Source organism: Lepidochelys olivacea, assembly GCF_965140295.1.
Source record: "Lepidochelys olivacea isolate rLepOli2 genome assembly, chromosome: 1".
NCBI classification, from domain to species: domain Eukaryota; kingdom Metazoa; phylum Chordata; order Testudines; family Cheloniidae; genus Lepidochelys; species Lepidochelys olivacea.
In genome coordinates, this window is record NC_140411.1 from 50030684 (window position 1) to 50053507 (window position 22824).

General features: G+C 43.4%; 1 protein-coding gene across 2 annotated transcripts in view; it reads left to right on the forward strand.

Annotated features, from left to right (window-relative positions):
* Window positions 1-22824, forward strand: part of PDS5B (PDS5 cohesin associated factor B) — a 259724-nt gene that overhangs the window by 20161 nt on the left and 216739 nt on the right. The window lies entirely within an intron of this gene.

Consider the following 22824-nt stretch of genomic DNA (forward strand, 5'->3'; position numbering starts at 1 on the left):
CATAGTAAGCTGCTGCAGGCATAAAACCTGCTAATCTATGGCTAAGTTTACAGAAGTTCTGCCCCAGGAAGTTTGTGGAGGAGGAGAAACTAGTGTCCTGAGCGTCTTTGCAAGCAGCCTGGGATGCGGTGGATGTGGCCTCCTGCACTTTGGCCACAGGGGTGGTTATGAGGAGAGGCTCCTGGCTACAGGTGTCTGGTCTTCCCCACGAGGTCCAGCAGACAATTCAAGACCTTCCCTTCGAGGGTGTAGCTCTTTTCTCCAAGAAGAATAAGACTTCACAGCCTGAAGGACTCGAGGGCTACCCTTCGTTCGCTAGGGCTTCACACGCCTGCTGCCCAGCGCAGACATTTTAGGCCTCAGCCTGCCCCTCGTTGTTACCAACCCCAAAACCGCCAGGACACTCTGTGTAGGCGGAACAGGAGCACAATGAGGAGGCAAAGCCCTCCCTCTGTACAAAGCTCGGGCCAGCCCAGGGCCCCACCGGGCTCTAGACCACCATTTTGAGGGTACAGTTGAGGACGGCTTGCCAATACGACCTTTGGATTCTTCCCATCTTTCTTTCTCTTCCCGTCTATCCTCTTTCTACCATGCCTGGTCTTGAATTACTTCAGACCGATGGGTGCTCTGCATGGTAGAGAGGGGATATGCCATCCAATTCTATACCCTCCCGTCCCCCCAGTCCCGTTCCCCATTTCTCTTCAGGGACCCCCTCACGAGCAACTTCTAATTCAAGAGGTGCAGTCCCTCCTCTCGGTAGGGGCAGTGGAGGAGGTTCCTCAGGAGCTAAGGGGCAAGAGTTTCTACTTCTGGTATTTCCTCATATTGAAGGCCAAGGGGGGCCTCAGACCCATACTGGACCTGTGACAGCTCAACAAGTACGTAAAGGAACTCAAGTTTTGCATGGTCTCACTAGCCTTCGTTATCCTTTCACTGGATCCAGGAGACTGGTACGCCACCCTCGACTTGAAGGACGAATATTTGAATATCGCAATAGTCCCACATCACAGACGCTACCTCGGATTCGTGGTGAACAGAGGGCACTACCAGTTTGCCATCCTCTTGTTCGGACTGTCGATTGCCCCCCGAGTATTCACAAAATGCATGGCAGTCGTTGTGGTGGTCCTGCACAAGTGCCAGATACAGGAGTTTCCATACCTCAACGACTGGCTGATAAAGGTCGCTTGAGAGCCTAGGTGGAGGCTCAGGTCGAGTTTATAAGGAGAACCTTCCTCGACTTAGGTCTCCTCCTGAACAAGGAGGAAATCTACTCTGTCCCCAGTGCAGAGGATAGAGTTCATAGGCGCGGTCCTAGACTCTACCCAAGCCAGGGCGTGTCTCTTGGAGGCCAGGTTTCGCTCACTTCAGGACATCATACAGAGCCTCAGACGGTTCCCCACGATGTCGGCAAGAAACTGTCTAAAGCTGCTGGGACACATGGCCTCCTGCATGCCAGGCTCAGGCTGCGCCCATTCCAGTCTTGTTTGGTGTTGGTGTATCGACCAGTCAGAGATGCATTGGACAGGGTCGTAACCCTGCCCCGCCTGGTATTGGACTTCCTCCTCTGGTGACTTGACCCTTGAATGGTTTGCGCAGGGGTCCCTTTTGCCAGCTCTCGCTCACGTTGGTGTAAGATGCCTCAGATCTGGGTTGGGGGGGGCTCACCTAGGGGACCTCAAGACCAGAGGCCTTTTTTCTCCGGTGGACCTCGCTTTTCACATCAACGTCAAAGAGCTGAGGACAGTGCGTCTGGCATGCCATGCTTTCAAAACACACAGAATGGGCAGATGTTTCAATCCTCACAGACAACACCTCGGTGATGTTTTATATCAACAAACGGGGGTGCATACTCCTCTCCCCTGGGCCGAGAAGCCCTTGTCCTGTGGGATTTCTGCATAGAGCACTCGATCCACTTGCAGGCTTCATGCCTCCCAGGGGTGCGAAACACGCTGGCAGACAGCCTCAGCCAGACCTTCAATGGCCACAAGTGTTCCCTTCGGCCAGACGTGGTGAGCTCAATCTTCTGATTTTGGGGCTCTCCCCAGGTAGACTTGTTTGCCTCTCTGGGCAACAGGAAATGTCAGACATTTTGTTGACTTGGGAGCCATGGCTCAGGGTCCATCGGGAACACCTTCCTTCTCTCATGGGAGGGCTTCCTGCTATATGCTTTCCCATCCATCCCCCCTAGTCCACAGGGTGCTCCTGAAGATCCGCAGGGACCTGGCCTGAGTCATACTAATAGCGCCGGCGTGGCTGCGTCAGCACTGGTTCACCTCACTCCTGGAAATGTCCATAGAGGCCCCACTCACCTTACCACTGGTGCCTGACCTGATCGCGCAGGACCAGGGCCGACTCTGGCACCCAAATCTGGAGTTGCTCCACCTTACGGCCTGGATGCTCCATGGCTAAGTGCCATAGAGCTGTCTTGTTCGGACCAGGTCAGACAAGTTCTCCTGGGTAATGGAAAGCCCTCCACCAGGGCTACTTACCTGGCCAAGTGGAAAAAGTTTTCCATCAGGGCGGAGTAACGTAGTCAGTCGCCGCTTCTCACCTCCATACCGTTTATACTGGACTACCTCCTTCACCTAAAGCATCAAGACTTGTCCCGGTCATCAATAAGGGTCCACTTGGTCGCTATCTCCGCCTTCCATCCAGGCTCCGATGGTCTTTCGGTCTTTGCAAACCCTATGGTCAGTCGTTTTCTCAAGGGTTTGGAGAGGCTTTTCCCACACACACGTCAGCCTGTCCCTACCTGGGACCTCAGTTTAGTCCTCTCCAGGCTTACAGGCCCGCCATTTGAACCTCTGGCCACCTGCTCCCTGTTATATCTCTCGTTCAAGGTTGCATTCCTCATGGCAATTACCTCGGCTCAACGAGTTTCAGAGCTTAGGGCCCTCACGTCTGAGCCCCCTTACACAGTTTTTCATAAGGTCCAGCTCAGGCCTCATCCAGCTTTTCTCCTGAAAGTCGTCTCCCATTTTCACATGACATCTTCCTCCCAGTGTTTTATCCCAAGCCACACTCCTCCGATAGGGAGCGCAGGCTGCACTCACTGGACATGTGTAGGGCCTTAGCCTTCTACATAAAGAGAACTAAGTCATTCCGGAAGTCCGTCCAACTCTTTGTAGCCGTGGCAGACAGAATGAAGGGCCTCCCGATATATCCTTTCAACGCATATCATCGTGGATAATGTCCTGCATTAGGGAGTGCTATACCCTGGCAAAGGAGCCCGCTCCGTAGATAACCGCTCACTCTACCAGGGCCCAGGCCTCCTCTGCGGTGTTCCTGGCACAAGTCCCTATTCAGGAAATTTGCAGGGCAGCTACGTGGTCCTCAATACATACGTTTACGTCGCACTATGCAATTACACAACAGTCCAGGGAGGATGCAGCTTTTGGGCGAGCCGTGTTCTTCTCTGTGGATAACTCCGACCCCACCTCCTGAGCTCTTGCTTGTGAATCTCCTGCTTGGAATGGACATGAACAATCGCTTGAAGAAAAAACGGTTACTCACTTTCTCGTAACTGTTCTTTGGGATGTGGTGTTCATGTCCATTCTAATACCCACCCTCCTACCCCTCTGTTGGAATAGTCGCTCCCTCAGTTTCTTCTTGCCGGGGGGTCGGCGGGGCCCGTTATTGGTCGCCATGAAGGCGCCACTCCAGGGGGCGCCCAGGTCGACCCTACGGACGCTGCTAGGGGAAAAATCTTCCAGCTGGCATGCACGCAGCATGCACACACCCTGCTTGGAATGGACATGAACACCACATTTTGAAGAACAACGGTTACGAGAAAGTGAGTAACTGCTTTTTCCTGCCCTGAAGCATGGGGTCACTACAACTGTGCAAAGAAAAGCTCACCGTAATTTAACCTGAGCCAGATGTCTTTTTCCATAGCCACATTCTCAAAAATGGCAGAATCATTCTGGCTGAAATCTTCCAACAAAATTCACTCTGAGGCAGACACCCACCAGGGAAAATGTCAGCCCAAACAATTAAGTGGCAAAGTTTAAAAGTAACTGAAAACAGGGTTTTTACAGTGGAAAGTATATAGGGCAACCTTAGTAGATGGCGCTACCAGCCTTCTCTAAAAGTTTAAAAAGTGACTTTTATAAAGTATTTAACAGTGCCTCTCAAACTTTACCGTTTGTACATACAGACATACATACAGTTAAAGAAATAATGACTGACATTACAAAAAGTTTCAGGGTCACAGTCATTTTATAAAGTCCTTTTTTAGATGTATTATCTTAAAATGTAGTAGTTTTTTTTATTAAATTAGATGAGTTTTACACCAGTTTTGAGATAGGAAGACATTTGAAAATAGAGGCAACCACTTTCTTTTTGGTTTGTCTCCACAAGCATGGTGAAATCACACCTATTTGCTATTCTGAGTTAACATTTTTTGTTCTTGTTGTGTTTTGCCTCCATTTCTTTTAAGGCGCCATAGAGCTATCACTTTTCATTGAGTGAAATCAATTCTGTACCAGAGGTCTTGAGAAAATTACCGGATAACACCAAGCCCTATAGTTAAACATACTAGTCAGGGTGCAAATTACCTTGCTGCCTTATCTTCTTTAAGGGCCAATTTCCCTGTAATCTAAAAGAATAAGGCAGTTGTGAACTGCTTATTGTACATTGTATTTAATTGTAACATCTTATCATTTAACTTTACCATGAACAGAGACAGCTAACAGGAGAGTTTTGGAGGGCATAACTGTGGACTCCTTGTGGAAATAGCGGAACTTGGTGAATAGCTGGTGGCTCTTGGTGGATTGTTCGGCTGTTTTCTGCATACAGGCTGTGTAGTTGGGCTGTTGGCCCCGAGATGACTGTTTTGGTGTCTTGTTAAGGGCCATGTGGCTCTGACCTTAGGAGCTTTGATCATCCCTTCTGTTTGAAGCCTCTGAGTGGTCCATCGCTCCCTGGTGCAAGAGCTGAAGCTGAACTGAGTTAAGCAAGGAGACTTGGTATGAAAAGTCACTTACTAGGCAAACTCGAGAATAGTAAACATAGGTAGCGAACGAGAGTTTTGTAGGGAGTTGAGAGAGGAAGCGTGTGAGGCTTGCCTTTGAGGTTCATCTTTGATTTCAAGAAGGTCAGCAAGGGAACAGTGCTGACCTGCAGTGCTTGTGCCATATTTTATTTCCTGCCAGAAGGGACTTCCTGTATATGAAGTGCAGGTTGGTGGTTATGTGCTGGAGGAAAAAAAATTGTTGGATTGGAGGAGCTAGTAGAGATGATACTGAGCATCAGAGAAGCTGAGGAGTTCCTTGCCAGCCAGATTCAGGAGACATCAGTCCCCCAGCTTCAAGGAAACAATCTTGAATGCTTATGGATCAGATAAAGCACAAGACTGGATGTTAGTTGGTGTCTGCTACAGACCACCAAATCACACTAGGATGACCTGCTTCTTACACAGTTATCTGTAATATGTAGAGGAAAAAACACTGTGTGATCATGGGGGACTTCAATTTGAATGACACATGCTGTGGAGGTCTCATGCTACCAATACTAAAACATCCTAGGAAATGGTCATCTATTAGGTTTAGAAATTCCAAACTCAAAAAATGTTGCAGCCAACACAGGGGAATTCTATGTTAGACTTTGTCTTGATAGATAAGGATCTTTTCACAACTAAAAATGAATGGTAACTTTGGTACAAATAATCATGATGTGATCAAATTTATAATGTGCAAGAAGAATAAAGGCCAGACCAGTAATAAATAAATACATAAAAATATATATATATATATAAAACATATTCTTGGTGCTTTAAAAGGGTCAGTCTCACAAAGCAGAAAACAGAAAATGAGCCAAATCAGTTGGGAGGAAGAATTTAATCAGAATAATGTAAATAACATTGTTTAAGAACTTCACAAGATGCCCCAAAAGCCACAAACCCACAATCGAGGGAGAAGGCTGTATTAGTTTAAAAAAAACTTTTTTAGAGGGGCAGTGAAAGCAGCTATAATAAATAAATATATATAAGAAGTTTGAAGAAAGGGGAGGTTGATAGTAATGAATATAAATCAGAAGCTAGGAATTGTGTAAAAAAAAAAAAAAAAAAAGACAAGGGAAACAAAGGGACACAAGGAGAAATTTGTGGCCAGCAGAGTTAAGGACAATAAAAAAAGTTTGTGTATTAGGAACACAAATAATGCTAACAATAGTTTTAGTCTATTAATAAATGGAAATGGTAGAAGTATCAGTATTGATGCAAAAGAGGCAGAACTGATCTATAAATATTTCTCTTCTACATTGGGGCGGGGGGAAATGGGGAGTATACATTTTTACCAGTAAGGATATTAACCACTGGAACAATTTACGAAGGGTCACGGTGGGTTCTCAGTCACTGGCAACTTTCAAACCAAGATTGTCTGTCTTTCTAAAAGATATGCTTTAGAAATATTTTTGGGGAGGTTCCATGATCTATGTTATGCAGGAGGTCGGAGTAGGTGATCACAATGATCCCATCTTGCCTTGGAATATATGAATAAATATTTTAAAATATTTGACTTACTACTAGGAATGGTCAGAAGAAAAATTGTTTAATATATTAGACTTCTACCAGTCTTAATCTAGTATATTTGTAGTGTAGTAATTGACCAAGTAATAAAGCTGATGAGTTGGTCAGATATCACAAAAATGTATTAATAGAAATTATTAATTGGTAAAATTAAACAAATAACGTATTTGTTGAGTTCTGTTTCAGGAACCATACATGTTTCATCTTGACATCTTTTTTTTCCTATTTCTGCCTGAATTCTGCTGCTGCTTTTCACTTTTTAAAAATCATGGTGTCTTTTTTTTTCTCTTTTTTCCTCTCTCATCTCTTTCCCTACATTTTGTTCTCAACCCCGTCCCATATTTTCTGTCTTTTATTCTTCTCCTTTAACCTCTTTACTGTAGGTATTTAAATTCATTAGTCCAGGGTGGGCAAACTTTTTGGCCTGAGGGCCACATGGGGTGCAAAACTGTGTGGAGGGCTAGATAGGGAAGGCTGTGCCTCCCCAAACAGCCTGGCCCCTATCCCCTATCTTCCCCCTCCCACTTCCCGCCCCGACTGCTCCCCTCAGAACCAGACATGCGGCTGTAAGCGGGATGATAAGGGGCAAGGGATCCCAGGGGGCACTCAGATGGCCAACCCCCCCTGCTCCTTGTCCCCTGATCACCCCCTCCTGTGACCTCCCCGCCGTAAACCACCCCCAGGACCTCACCCCAGATCCAACCCCCCGGTAATTGTCAACTGTTGGCAATGGGCAATGCCCACCTTGATTGCATTGGCCTTGTAATTTTCCCCCTCTTGATATTCACCCCTTCTTGTCAACTGTTGAGAATAGGCCACTTCCAGCTTAATTGAATTGGCCTCGTTAGCACTGACAACCCCCCCCCCCCCGACTTGGTAAGGCAACTCCCATCTTTTCATGTGCTGTGATATATATACTGCTTACTCTATTTTTCACTCCATGCATCTGATGAAGTGGGTTTTAGCCCATGAAAGCTTATGCCCGAATAAATTTGTTAGTTTCTAAGCTTCCACAAGGACTCCTCGTTGTTTCAACTTTTTTCATAGTAACTCTCTCCCCCGTATTTTGTAATACAAGGCTAAAAGGATACAAGAGGTTTCTTGATTTTAAGCAGGAACATTTAGTTGCCTGACACGGTAACTCTCAGTGGATCACTGTCATTAATGACTTTCTTTTTGTGGTAAAGCCCAATACTTTTCATATCACTTGTCTATGGTGAAGTGTTAGTTTTGCCTTTCTGGCAAGATTCTTCAGTTGAGGAAGATACTTGATTAAGCAGATAGCAGTTTCTGTAAATACTTCTTACACCAATCCTTACTGGGCATAATGCTGTTCTGCAGAGAGAGGAGGATAAAACCCCTTAAGGTTTATAGTTCCTCTTTTGTTGATGCCCACTGTGGGCTGTGAATAATACTATATACCTTCACTGTTTGAACAGCAGTTCTTCAGTTGAAGCAGTGTCAGATCTAAAGACATTTTAATGAGGAAGGAAAAATGTACTCTTTTCATCTAAATAGTTTGTCTGAATCAGTATGAAACATATCTATATTTACACACTAAACCATACTGGTTCAACTTCTGTAAAGTGTTCTGTTTTAGTCTAGGTCTGGGAACTTGTCAGTCTGGAGTGATAATTATTATTTTTTTTTTTTACAATCAGGTTATGATTCCTTGACTGTAGATTCATCTTTTAGTGGGAAACTTTAAGCCAGATCAGACCAAAGCACTGTTGATATCTAGCTAACCCAAGCAGGAATTTAACAAGACCCAAAGTAAGATTTCCTTGAAAGACTGAGTTATAAAAGTTGTTTGGCTTTGGTTAATGATATTGCTTCGGACCTGAATGGTCCATCCCTCTCTTTCCCATGACTGTAAAGTTGCCAAAGGGCTGTGCATTCTTTGAAGAAGAGGAAATAAAAAGAATGGGGAATCGGAGAACAAGGGAAGAAATTCTGGATTGAGGTAGCGGAAGAGATTGGCAGAGAAATATATGGGGTTGAGAAGGAACTGGGTAATAAATGTTACAAACCTGGTTGAGGTCCCCTTGTATCCAAACAGTGGATCTGAGGGCTTTTAAGCTCCCCTTAGTTAGTGGTAGGCTTTAGCCACTGAGGCTACGGCTACGCTACTAGTTAGGGTTGTGATTCCCAGTTTGTATAGTGAGATTCCATACTAGCTTTCATCTGAGCAAGCACACTAAAAATAGTGGCGTAGCTGTGGTACAACAGTCAGTGTGGTGGCATGTGCTGGCTGCCCTGAGTACACAGGCACCTGAACCATGCAGGTATGTGCTCAGGGTGGCTAGCCTGGGCTGCTGCTTCCTGTGCTACTGCAGCTACACTACTGTTTTTTAGCCTGCTAGCGCATATGAGAGTATGTGTATGTCAGCTGGGAATTACACCCCTTGTTTGTGATGTAGACACAGTCTGTCTTTGGCACTGGCCTGTCCAGCATGCTCTCTGGGTATGGACTCTGTCTGGTACCTCTTCTGGAAGTGGGACCCCATGATGAGTGCTCACCTACCAAGACATCTCAGTAGTGTAAGGACACCCTTTCCCAGAACTCCACCCTTCTGGGCACTGTGGTTTATAGCAACTTCATGGACATGTGATAGTTGAAGGAAATAGATACAGGCTTTGGAAAATAATTTCTAAAATCACTTTTCTTCACTTTAGACAGCACAAGAGATATAAAGATCCATGGAAAATAAGAAACTCCTGTACACCATTTCTGCCTCAGTTTCCTCCTCACTCTTGAGTATTCTTTGGGATTTGGGTCAGTGTCCTTTCAGGGTTCCAAGTCCACTCTGTTGGAGCACGCTCCTTCAGCTCAGACCTTCTCCTCCAAAATCATGGAGTCTCTCTGACCTCTGCAGTCTGCTTCCTTCAGATTAATTTACATTTGTTCAGATTAACTGTTATATTTGTCATGATGTTAAAAAATAAATGATGCATTTCTTACTAGATTAATTTTTTACTTGTGATTTGTGTAAAAACTCTGTATGGATGGAAATTCCATTCAATTCACCGGCACAGCACTTAGTTTTTTAATTAAATAAAACTACCGTATATACTTGTTCGTTAGCCCATTCGTTTTTAAGCCGACCCCCCCAAAATGGATAGGTAAAAATAGTAAAAACTGTATGACCCTTTCATAAGCCGATCCTATATTTCAGGGGTTGGCAAACTTTGGCTCCTGGCCCATCAGGGTACGCCTCTGGCGGGTCGGGACGTTTTTTTTACCTGGAGTGTTCACAGGCACGGAGCCCTCTCAGTTCCCTGTGGCTGCGGCTCGCCGTTGCCAGCCAATGGGAACGGCGAACCATGGCCATGGGGAACTGAGGGGCTCCATGCCTGTGAACGCTCCAGGTAAAGAAACTGACAATGTATTAGATATTCAAGGCAAAGATTTAATAGTTTGAAATCATCAAATTTTGGTGTAGACCAGTTTATAAGCTGATCTCTGCTCTTTGATGCATCACTTTTTTACAAAAAATATTCGGCTTATGAACGAGTATATACGGTACCTTAAATGTGCTGGGTGCATAAGAAAAAAAGTTTATCAAAACAAATTTTGCATTTATAACTAATGTTTATTAAAGGAAGTATTTAGTAGTTAATGGAACTGATTTCTGATGACCATATCTTTCAATATTTTAAAACTAGTAGGTCATGTCCCCTTGCAAGTAGTTTGTATTCATAGATTAGAAATGGAAAAACTTTTTCCTGTTTTTTTTCAACTCCTAGTTTAACTTTGCATTAATTAGTCATTGAGTTGAAGTAGCTGAATAAACTGAAATTAAGAAAATATTCTTTCTGCAACTGCAGAAGAGGCTGCTATCAAAAGCTGGTATAGTACTTCAGCAAACTCTGGTTACAGGTGATTGGCCAATGACTTCCATTTTTTCAGTGGTTTGACTTTAAAACTTGGCAGCAAATGTACTGCTTGCTATTTTTTGTATTTAATTGAAATGGTTTTAACAAGGTTAGGCCTTAACATATGCTGTCAATTACCATTTTTTAAAATAACTATAATTAAATCTGAATTTTAATTTAAAGAAATAATTATTTTTTTTTTATCCATTCTGGTTCTCAGCCTCTGTTTTTAAAGGGCTGTACCTCAGTCTTTGTTCCCTTCCTGGGGAAGTTCTACTGCTCCTCTCCTTTCCTGCAGACAAGCTGGGTTTAACTGATTCTTTTAGGTTTCAGCCTTCCCATTTGTTTGGGCAAAATCTGTTCAGGTTTTGATGGTCTTTAACATCCATCCTGTTCAGAGACAGACACTCAGGCGTGCCACTTAGGCAGGGATATGGTGCAGATGATAACACCTAGCTCTTGTACAGCAGTTATCAGTAGATTTTAGGGCATGGCTACACTTGCAGATGTGGAGCGCTTTGAGTTAACCTGCCTTTGGAGAGCGCAGTAGGGAAAGAGCTGCAATCTGTCCAGACTGACAGCTGCAAGCGCACTGGCGTGGCCACATTTGTGACACTTGAAGCGGCATTGGGAGCGGTGCATTGTGGGCAGCTATCCCACAGAGCATCCCTTCCCATTCTGGTGCTGTGGCTTGTGGGAAGGGGGTGGGAGGTGCAGGGCATTCTGAGTCCTGTCCCAAGGCCCCGTGATGCATCAGCAACCCCTGTGCTTCTGTCCACATTTGGCGTCATCTTTCATCGGTTTTTGTACTGCGCTCTCTTCCCTTTCGGTCTGCGGGAATGGAGCCCGAACTGCTGAGGAGTATGCTGACAAGTTTCTCCAGTACGTCACGTTTGGCAGTCGTTACTCCTTATGATCCAAAGTGACAGTGAGGACTCAGACGATATCGACACCAGTAACGCATATGACACGAGTTTGCTTGTGGCATTCACGGACATGCTCGCCGCTGTGGAACGCTGCTTTTGGGCCTGGGAAACAAGCAATGAGTGGTGGGATCACATCGTCATGCAAGTCCAGGATGACAACAGTGGCTGCAGAACTTTCGGATGAGAAAAGCCACTTTCATGGGAGTGTGTGAGGAGCTCGCCCCCACCCTGCAGCGCAAGGACATGAGATTGCTAGCTGCCCTGACGGTGGAGAAGTGGGTGGCTATTGCAATCTGGAAGCTGGCAACTCCAGACAGCTACCGATTGGTCGCTAACCAGTTTGGAGTGGGAAAGTCGACTGTTGGAATCGTGTTGATGCAAGTTTGCAGGGCCATCAATCGCATCCTGCTCAGAAGAACCGTGACTCAGGGTAACGTGCATGACATTGTGGATGGCTTTGCACAAATGGGTTTCCCTAACTGCGGAGGGGTGATAGATGGCACACATTCCAATTCTGGCACCAGCCCACCTAGCCTCCGAGTACGTTAATCAGAAGGGGTACTTCTCTATGGTTTTCCAGGTGCTTGTGCATCATCGTGGGCGTTTCATTGACATTAATGATGGTTAGTCACCTAAGGGCAGGGCAGTAGAGTTCAAAGTGATGACCAGAGTGGCTAGAACAGACATGGGACACTTCTGGAGGCCGATCAGAGCGCACTAACAGATCTAGAACTAACAAGGCGTTCACACTGGCGCTGCGGCGCTCCAGTGGGGGCGCACAAAAGGTTATTCCACTTGCCAAGGTGGAGTACCAGGAGCGCTCTAGCCGCGGAGTCAGAGCGCTGTATGTGCCTTGCCAGTGTGGACGGGGAGTGAGCTAGTGTGCCCAGGATTCCTTTAATGCACTCTAACTTGCAAGTGTAGCCAAGCCCTTAGAGTGCTTTACAAAGGTGATCAATATCAAATTGGGAAAGTGAGGTGCAGGGAAGGAAGTGACTTGCCCAAGGTCACCCAGTAGACCATTGTCAGAGCCAGGAATTGAACCCAGGTCTCTAGTGCCTTGGTCCAGTGCTCTGTCTAGTAAACTGACTGCCATATAGTCATAAGGACTTAAACATATGGAGAACACAATCTAAAACATAATTAATAAATTGTACAGAGACAGATTCCTCAAATTATTACAGTAAATAAGAAAGAGCAAGTAATTTTATTTTTAAGGGGATATGTATGGTTCCACATGGTTTTGGGGAAAGGCAGGAGGAAGAGAATTTCTGTAGTTTTTTCAATCATCAATTCAATGAACTGTTTGGGATGGATTGATAAACCAAAAGAAATGTGTGTAAAACCCTTTGTTTTGAACTACAATACAGTCCTGATTTTACAGTTTTATGTATGACCAGATATATGAACCATTTTTCCTGATGGGGGTGTGTGTGTGTGTGTGGGAAAATCACATAATGCTGGTGATGTTGATGAAAAACAATTTGACATCCCTTCACGTTCCAGTGCTTTCAAACCTCATTGCAAAGCAATTTCCAATGCTCTAAAAGAGAAGACAAAAAGGATGCAGGGACCATATCTTCTGTAATGCTATGTTCAGTTTTATGAACTTTTTGATTTTTATTAACGTCCCCAATTAGTTCGTAAAATAGGGGTTCTACTACACTCCAAATCAAATCTGAAAGTGAAAATCATCAAGCAGAAATGAAACTAAAATCTTCTCTTGGTCTAAACACTTGCGTTTTCATCTGTTGGCACAATAGGTAAGCACAGTGGAACCCATCTGGTCTTCTTGCAAATAGAGGTATCAGGATTTGGAGAACCCAGTCAGAGATTCAGCACCTCCTGTGTACTGTGGATTGCAGTGGTTTCCCACACCACATTATAGAAATTGAAGCATGGCCAATGGATCTCCAGATCTGCCGCCTATCCCTTTGGAGAAGATAGATGCCCCAGGGTTATCTGAAGCTGTAAGGCTGGAGTAGTAGCTGTAAAGTGCTTCCCTCTACTGACCCATACCCTGGGTTGGAGAATTACATGCAAATCTGTTGCATGACATTCTTTCCTCCCCCATGTCTTATAGCTTTTTTATGCAGCATTTGCAGTTATATTTACTACTAATCTTAATACATGTTTTGAACATATGTGCACAGTTATGTGCTGCAAGTACTTTGCATATTTAAGCACATCTCCCTTGTTCAAATATTGGTAAATAAGAATGCTATACAAAGATGCTTAAACTTCTTTTAAAAATTTCTCTGTTATTTTAAACCATTATTTCTGGTTCTGGATCCAGAGGGTAGCACCTTCCCTGTGCAAATTCAGTCAGAGTTGTGATCACTAAATATCTGCCTTCTGTTGCCCTTCAGCATGGCAGCCCCTGAACCAGTGAAATTTATATTCAGTGCAGAACTAAATAATAAAATCCCCTGTTCACTTGAAGGGTGAATATTCCCTCGACCATCGGCATGTTAACATAGGGGTTGTGAGAAAGCCCAGAGGAGATAACAATTACCTTTCCTTTCTTTAAGGGAGGAGTTTAAAACTGTTGTAATGGATGGTAAAGGTTGAGAACCACAGCCCTGAAACTTAGTTTGTCAGTTTGTCTGGATAGTAGAAAAGGCATTAAGTGTTGGTAATAGTAAGTGAACTGATTGAGGACTTCATCATAGGAAGCAGCACAGAAGAAATGAGTTCTGAGCTCCCTTTTCAAGGATGGAATCAGTAAAGCAGCAAGAGAGTTGGACCTTGTGTTCTAGTTACTAATCTAGTGTCTGAGGTGCACCTGTCCTCAAGAGTCCAAAAAAGAGACTACTGACGGCAAAGACTTTTAAAACTATGCTGTTAAACGTGACATCGAGGTCAGGGATGATAGAATAGTCTTCAACTATGGAGGGGATTGAAGTCACATTTGAATGGACCAAGAATACTTCAGAGAGTTTGTTGGAGCGATTAAGCTTTTTCCCAGCATTTGCTGAAGCAGGGTAGTTTATGGTAGGCTTGGCAAGCTGGTCAATTGATTTGTCAAATAATGTCCGGTAATTGATCACCTATTTGTCCACAGTCAAATATGCCAGGAACAAATACCCTGATGTAGGCAGCAGCCCACCTTTGAATTGCATCATGATGTCTTTTTTTTTTTGTGTTTCATTTAATGGTTTCACATTTTTTTAGTTAAAATAACTCTGCTAAAAATTTGTTCTTTGTAATTTGCTGCCAGCATTTAAGGGTAAGCCGATTGGAGACCATAAAGTCTTACTCTTTTTTGTTACTGTTACTGTTCTAATAAATTAATGCTTTAAAATATTTTACCGTTTTTCACATTATTTGGCAATATATGACCAGTCAGTTGACCAGTTATTTTTGGACTGGTCAAATGCCCAACCCTAATATTTGGCATTTTTTCTTAAGACTTTTCTTCTAAACTGTATCAGCCATCTCCCTAAGAGTACTTGTTTTGAAGAGGGAAGACTTCCATGTCATATGCCATTGACTTATGGACAGCAGAGAACACTTGGCAAGTGCCTTGTCTACTGCACACCCTGTTTTGTTTGAGTAATCTGTGATGTAAAGCCGAAGTGTAAGTGTTAGAAAGAAGGTTGTATGTGCTTCATATGGGAAATTCATTGCAAGTAATTTACTATTAACTGAAGAACATGAACTAGGTACCCTTTTGAGTGCTAAATCAGAGTCTGCATGAGGCAGTGAACGCAGCACATTAGAGCACTTCACAAATCATATCCCCGTGTAGACAAGCCCTTAAAATTACTCCCCTTTATAAACCTCTAAAATGATTAGAGGTAACCGTGTCCATGTGTTACAAATATCTTAAGTGAAATAGTTGTAAAAATAGTTTAACAGGGTGGATTTTTTGTATTGGTAGTTTTGGGATTTGGGATTTTAAATAATATGTGATTTAAAGTCAGCCAATAGAAACAGAAAGATAAACTTGCATGAAATGTAAAATTGATCCTTTTCCTTTATCTTTCCTTTATCTCTAGGATAAAGTTTCCTTTATCTCTGGGAAAGTTTTCATACAAGAGTAGCAGAAGGGAGGAGAGCTTCATTTTTCTTCTGGGTTTATATTACAGTGAAATATGTATTGGATCTTTGAAAAAGTGCTCTCATTAGTTGGCTTCATATATATTAGGAGATGTTCATATTTTAATATCACCACAATTCATTGAAGCACCGTGTGTGTGATGGGTCTGTCTTAAACTTACTAAAGTGAAGAATGTTGAGCCATGTAAACTGCCATCCAAACAGAAATAATAAACTGCATGTCACTGAATTGTGTTTTGAGACCTGTCTGTAAGGCATGGATCATTGACTTGAGATACAGTAATGGTACTTACTAATCCATTAAATCTGTCATGTCAGTACAAATGCTTCCCGACTTACGCAATCATTCCGTTCCGGATCGCCTTGTGTAAGTCGAATTTGCATAAGTCGGAAACGTATACCCGACCATTGTGCCCTCCCAAAACCAAAAAAAGTCCTATTTCTAGCTTACGGAACTTTTTCCGTAAGTGCAGATTTGCGTAAATTGCGTCTTGTGTAACCCGGGGAGCATCTGTATTTAGTATATGTGACCCATAATCCATGTTTTATTTACACATAAGCACACAGCAAAATTGGTGTTTTTTACTCTTACATATGGAAGAGCAAGGAACAATATTCTACAAATATTCGTAAAAATAGTGTATGTGTAGGGCACCTTTTGGTAACCTGGCTATTTTAAAATAGCTGTGTGTGTTTGGTTTTTTTTAAACATAATTGGATGACTCTGGGGTCTTTGTAATTATTTACAGAACCATTAGCTTTCAGATTACCAATTTGAATCTGTCCTAGGTTGGCAGTGACAGGCATTACTACTTGATGTTTCTGCTAAGGGTAATGAGTTGTATTCAATCCAGCCCCCTGTGGATAACCGTAATTTTGCAGTAAATGTGGTTTTAAATGTAATTTTCTTCACACAGAGGTAGAGTGAAATGCTATGACACTTGTGTGCATGCATTTGGACCAATTGATAGTTTCCTTTGAAAGCTAAATTGTTATAAGTATTACTAAAGTACTCACACCAAAGATTGAAATTTTTCATATCAACTAGGCACAGTGATTAAGTCTGCTAGTTTAAATGAGAAATACCTGCTCTGCTGCACTTCTGCAATGTAAAGGAATAAAACAGTTGTGTACTTTGTACTGTATTTAGTTGTAGCAGTGTTAATCACCTTCTGTTTAATAAAAATTTAGCTTACATGATCTCTCTGCTTTTCACATTTTTTATCCTCTCTGGCTTCATTCCACTTTTATTTTCATATAATTGTTTTTGGTGTGTTCCCTCTCTTCCTTCTCTTTTCCTACACGTTTGTTTTTTTATCGTTTTCCTGTTTACTGTCTCTCCCATTTCTTCCCCCAAAGTGTGTACCATACTTAAAAAAAAAAAAAAAAAAAAAAGTCAATCTCTTCTTCTCTTGGCCACTTCACCTACATGTACCAGTTTCCTCACATATACCCACAGGTTTACATCTGGTTCCCCATATTCTCCAATTCAAAACTGCAAGGACTGTGTGCTACCTGGTTTTGACTTGCAGGGGAAGAGAAACAGCATCTGGGCCCTCTACTTATCTTCCACCCTCTCCCTAACATAATTCATATCTAAATTGATGTTGAATTTGCCGGGGTTGACTTTGCTGTCCTGAGCATTTTCAGTTTACCATGTAGATGATTAATTTTTCTTGGCTAATTTAAGAGCTCATGAACTTGGAAAAAAAATGGAACCTATGCCAAGTTTTTGGCACATGTAAAAGTATGCCATACTTTTACTTGTATTTTTAATCTAGGATTTTAGAGAGGTGATTTGAGGGAAGAGATGTGAAGATACAAACCCAAGTTACGTCTGAACCGTTATTTTTCTTCAAATTTATATTTTAAAAAATCAGTAGGAGTCTATCTTGTGCTATGGGTACATCTCCTATTTTAATTTTGAGAGCCCTATTCACTGGTATACTCTGGCTGTTTTACGCCATTAGAGTTTAGAACTGCTTTGCATCAGCAGAACAGTGGAAATCAGCCAGGATGTACACCGCACATTCACCTTTCAACTATCCTCCGCATTCCCCTAGGTCCACACACGTTGCTTGTTCTACCTCCCTCTTGGCCTCCTGTTGAGTGGTGGTCTTTTGCTATTGCTTTTCATATCTGGAAATGTATCTGTCAGCAGATTCTGATGTATAAAACCTTCTCTCAGAGAAACTTGCAAAGATTTGCTCTTTCAAAAAATGTCTGTTTTCATTGTTTTCAATGGGACTGAGGCCTTAGGGCACGTCTTCACTGGCAATGTTAAAGCGTTGCTGCGGGAGTGCTTTAACTTGGCTTGTGTAGTTCAACATAGCGCTGGGAGAGAGCTCTCAGCGCTCTAAGGGTGTGGCTACACTGAAAACTTCAAAGTGCTGCCGCAGGAGCTCTCCCGCAGCAGCACTTTGAATTGCGAGTGTGGTTGCGCGTGCGCACTGGGAGAGAGCTCTCCCAGCGCTCCTGGTACTCGCCTCCACAAGGGGATTAGCTCAGAGCACTGGGAGCGCAGCTTCCAGCACTCCAAGCCTGTCCACGCTAGCGCTTGAAAGCGCTCAGATTTGCTGTGCTCAGAGGGGTGACTTTTCACACCCCTGAGCCAGCAAGTTAGAGTGCTATAAAATGCAAGTGTAGACAAACCCTAAAAAACCCACCTCCATGAGGGGAATAGCTACCAGCGCTCATGCACTGTCTACACTGGCACTTTACAGCTTTGAAACTTGCTGCGCTCAGGAGGTGTTTTTTCACACCCATGAGCAAGAAAATTGCAGCTCTGTAAAGTGCCAGTGTAGACAAGCCCTTAGAATGCCCTCTGTGAGGTGCAGGTGAATGAAGGGAATGGCCATCTTTTATAGTAGCCTACCTTCTAGCCTCATTCCCATTTAGATAAATAGCAGCAGATCTCAACCATGAAAGAGGGTAGTCTGTTGTAGAATTCTCTGGTGTCGAACAATATTCTTCAGCCTCTGCTAAAGAATGGCAAAAAACAAAACAAAAACACTGTTAACCCTAAGCAATTCATATGTAGCCTATGAGCACAAAGTTTCAGTGAATTTTAAAAAAAGGAGTACTTGTGGCACCTTAGAGACTAACCAATTTATTTGAGCATAAGCTTTCGTGAGCTACAGCTCACTTCATCGGATGCATACTGTGGAAAGTGTAGAAGATCTTTTTATATACACACACAGCATGAAAAAATACCTCCTCCTACCCCACTCTCCTGCTGGTAATAGCTTATCTAAAGTGACCACTCTCCTTACAATGTGTATGATAATCAAGGGGACCATTTCCAGCACAAATCCATGGTTTAACAAGAACATCTGGGGCGGGGCGGGGGGTGGTAGGAAAAAACAAGGGGAAATAGGTTACCTTGCATAATGACTTAGCCACTCCCAGTCTCTATTCAAGCCTAAGATAATTATATCCAATTTGCAAATGAATTCCAATTCAACAGTTTCACGCTGGAGTCTGGATTTGAAGTTTTTTTGTTGTAATATAGCAACTTTCATGTCTGTAATCGCATGACCAGAGAGATTGAAGTGTTCTCCAACTGGTTTATGAATGTTATAATTCTTGACATCTGATTTGACCTGTGATGGTGTCCCCTGAATAGATATGTTCTGTTATTTTCTTTGTTATAATACCCACCTGCGGAAATGAAGAAACAGATTGATAGAGCTAGAAGAGTTCCCAGAAGTCACCTACTACAGGACAGGCCTAACAAAGAAAATAACAGAATGCCACTAGCCGTCACCTTCAGCCCCCAACTAAAACCCCTCCAACGCATTATTAAGAATCTACAACCTATCCTGAAGGATGACCAAACACTCTCACAAATCTTGGGAGACAGGCCAGTCCTTGCCTACAGACAGCCCCCCAACCTGAAGCAAATACTCACCAGCAACCACATACCACACAACAGAACCGCTAACCCAGGAACCTATCCTTGCAACAAAGCCCGTTGCCAGGTGTGCCCACATATCTATTCAGGGGACACCATCACAGGGCCTAATAACATCAGCCACACTATCAGAGGCTCGTTCACCTGCACATCCACCAATGTGATATATGCCATCATGTGCCAGCAATGCCCCTCTGCCATGTACATTGGTCAAACTGGACAGTCTCTACGTAAAAGAATAAAGGGACACAAATCAGATGTCAAGAATATAACATTCATAAACCAGTCGGCGAACACTTCAATCTCTCTGGTCACGGGATTACAGACATGAAAGTTGCTATATTACAACAAAAAAAACTTCAAATCCAGACTCCAGCGAGAAACTGTTGAATTGGAATTCATTTGCAAATTGGATACAATTAACTTAGGTTACCTTGCATAATGACTTAGCCACTCCCAGTCTCTCTCCAAGCCTATTTCCCCTTGTCTTTTCCTACCCCCGCCCTCCCCGACGTTCTTGTTAATCCCTGGATTTGTGCTGGAAATGGCCCACCTTGGTTATCATACACATTGTAAGGAGAATGGTCACTTTAGATAAGCTATTACCAGCAGGAGAGTGGGGTGGGAGGAGGTATTTTTTCATGCTTTGTGTGTATATAAAAAGATCTTCTACACTTTCCACAGTATGCATCCGATGAAGTGAGCTGTAGCTCACGAAAGCTTATGCTCAAATAAATTGGTTAGTCTCTAAGGTGCTACAAGTACTCCTTTTCTTTTTGCAAATACAGACTAACACAGCTGTTACTCTGAAACCAGTGAATTTTAACTTTATGGGAAGTTAAAAGGTCTGACACTTACCCATTTTAAACTTAATTTTTAACTCATCAGTGAACATATTTACTTATAAATTCTAAGAAAATTCAAAAATGCTATAATTTTGGGGAGGACACACTGTATTTTTCATACAGAGAGAGAGAGGGAGTGTGTGTTAATCTCTGCTTAGGTGAAAAACTCAGCTCAGCCTTAACTGTAGAATCCTAACACCTCCATAAGGACTAATACACAGATATCCACCAAACTCCTCCAACTCTTAGCTTATTCCCTCCTCAAGACTGAAGGGGTGAAAAAAGGTGAGCTTTTCAGTGTGCCAAGAAAGTTAACATCTGGGGTCTGGCAAACCACTGGTGGGGAGACCAAATTCCACTGTTAAGGACCCCAATGGTGAATACCTTTTAGCAGCTCATTCTCACTTTTTATATCGAGGTTCCAATATGAATGCTTCTTTTGATTTCAGGTGTGACAGCATGGCCTGGGGAAAGAGGTGAGCTCTTGAGTAACCTGGTTCCAAACAATATACAATTTTTGGCCGTGGTTACAAAGGCCTTACACTCAACTCCACAGCCTTTTTCTATATGTAATGCATTAACTTTTTTGAAAGTTGCATCCCATAATTCCAACATTTCATGGAATGTACTAGGCATCAGTGGCCACTGATCAGAACCCTTTTGGTTTTGAGAAAACTGGAAAACAAAGGAGAAAAGTGCAGAACAAGTGGAGTCCCTTCCATCTGATTAACACAGCCATAGTGGCTTCAAGCACCTCTACAATTATCTGTAGATCAAACAGTTGGTTGATGGCACCCATTAATGCATTCTGCATAACAGTATCCTTGCTTACCCTGTCAATAGAGTTAACATGTTGACATTCTGAATGACATAACAGCCAGACAGAAGAATAATGGTGGTGGGGGAGAGAGTAAGGGGGGGGGGGGGATAGGGGTGTGCACACAGCTCTTGGCATGTGGGGAGAGGGATAGAATGAGGGACACTAGAATGGGAGGGGGCCTCTAGTATGGAACAAGGTTGTACAGACCCTCTGCCATAGGAGGAGAGAGAATGAGGGACCTTGGAGTGGGTGGATAGGGAGTTGGGGGGACGCAGAACCCAGGTGGGGTGGAGATAGGGGAACCCTTGTATGGGGAGAAGGGAAAATAGGGATTCACAGAGACCACTTGTCAGTGATGGTGGGGAAAATGGTTATCCTTTAGACGATTCTGCTCATCCATGTTCCCTCTAATTTTTGACAGGCCGTGTGTGCAAAAAATTGCTTCTGTGCACATTTTTGTGCGTGTGGTGTTTTGCTATGTGCACGGAGTTTAGGATCTGTGCACACCGGCACACACAGCTTAGAGGGAACAGTGCTGCTCATACATCTCCGGCTTTCTGTAGGTGCTACTCAGGTCTCTGTCCTTGTCCCCTTCTCTTCTTCCTCTGTACCTTCTCTGAATAATCTGATATGCTACCATTTCTATGCTGGTGACTCACAGATCTACCTCTCTACTCCATACCTGTCTCCTTCTGTCCAGACTGAAATCTTGGCCTCTTTCTCTGACTTCTCCTTATAAATGTCTTGCTATCAGCTCCAACTAAACATGACTAAAAACAGAGCTCCCAATCTTCCTCCTCAAGCCCTCCCCACCACCACCTTTTTTGATCACTGAGGACAACACCACGAACCTGCCTGTCACTCAGGTCTGTAATCTGGGCCTCCTGTTCGACTGGGACCTCTATCTAGATCTTCCTATCCCAGGCTATGTTTACATCTTGCTGATTCTTTCTGCATAACACCTCTAAGATATGGCCCTTACCCATCCACACAATTAAAACTTGACCACACTTTCATCATCTTACATTTTGATTCCTGCAATATACTTGTCTTGGACTTTGACAATCTTCTCTGCTCATAATCATTCAGAGTGCTGCTGAAAGATCATTTCCCTAGCCCATTGCTTTGACCTTGTCATCCCTCTTTACAGCCTCCAGTGGCTCCCCCTTGGTTATTACATCAAGTATAAGATGCTTATCTTCACTTTCAGGGCCCTTCACATCAATCCCCACCCTACGTATCTCTCATTTGCATCAAGCTGTTGATGCCTGCCTCCAGTTGCCCCATGATGTCAGTCTCCATTGCCCACTTGTTTAAATTTTCAAACAAGTATCTTTTTTTTTCTTTCTCCCATGCTGACTCTAACGCTGGGGAGGTGATTCCTGTAAACATCCGCTATCTCATTCTCCTTCAAATCCCTCCTCAAAACTCTTTAACCATGATGTCTACAAAAATCTTGAGGATGATTGGGCTGCTGATGTGCTGTGACCACTGCCAGTCACAAATGTTGTCTCATTGTTTCCTTGTACTCTTCCTGTTGTCTCTTGCATGTGCTTAGATTGTGAACTCCTTGCGGCGAGGACTTTTTTGTTCAGTGTTTGTACAGCAGCTAACAGTGGGGTTCTTGTCCATGAGTAGAGCTTCTGTGGACTGTGGTAATTCAAATAATAAAGATAAGCATCACTTCACTGCAGATATTAAAGGTTGTAAAAGTCTGCTGATGTGTAGCTCCTGTCCTGTTTTCCTTGGGCTTCTTATAGGTGGTTCCCTGGAAGTGCTGCTGGAGTAGTTCTAGTCAATATGTTTCTGGGGGCTAAAAGGGAATCTTGGGCCTCTTGCCCCAAAGTTTGGAGCAG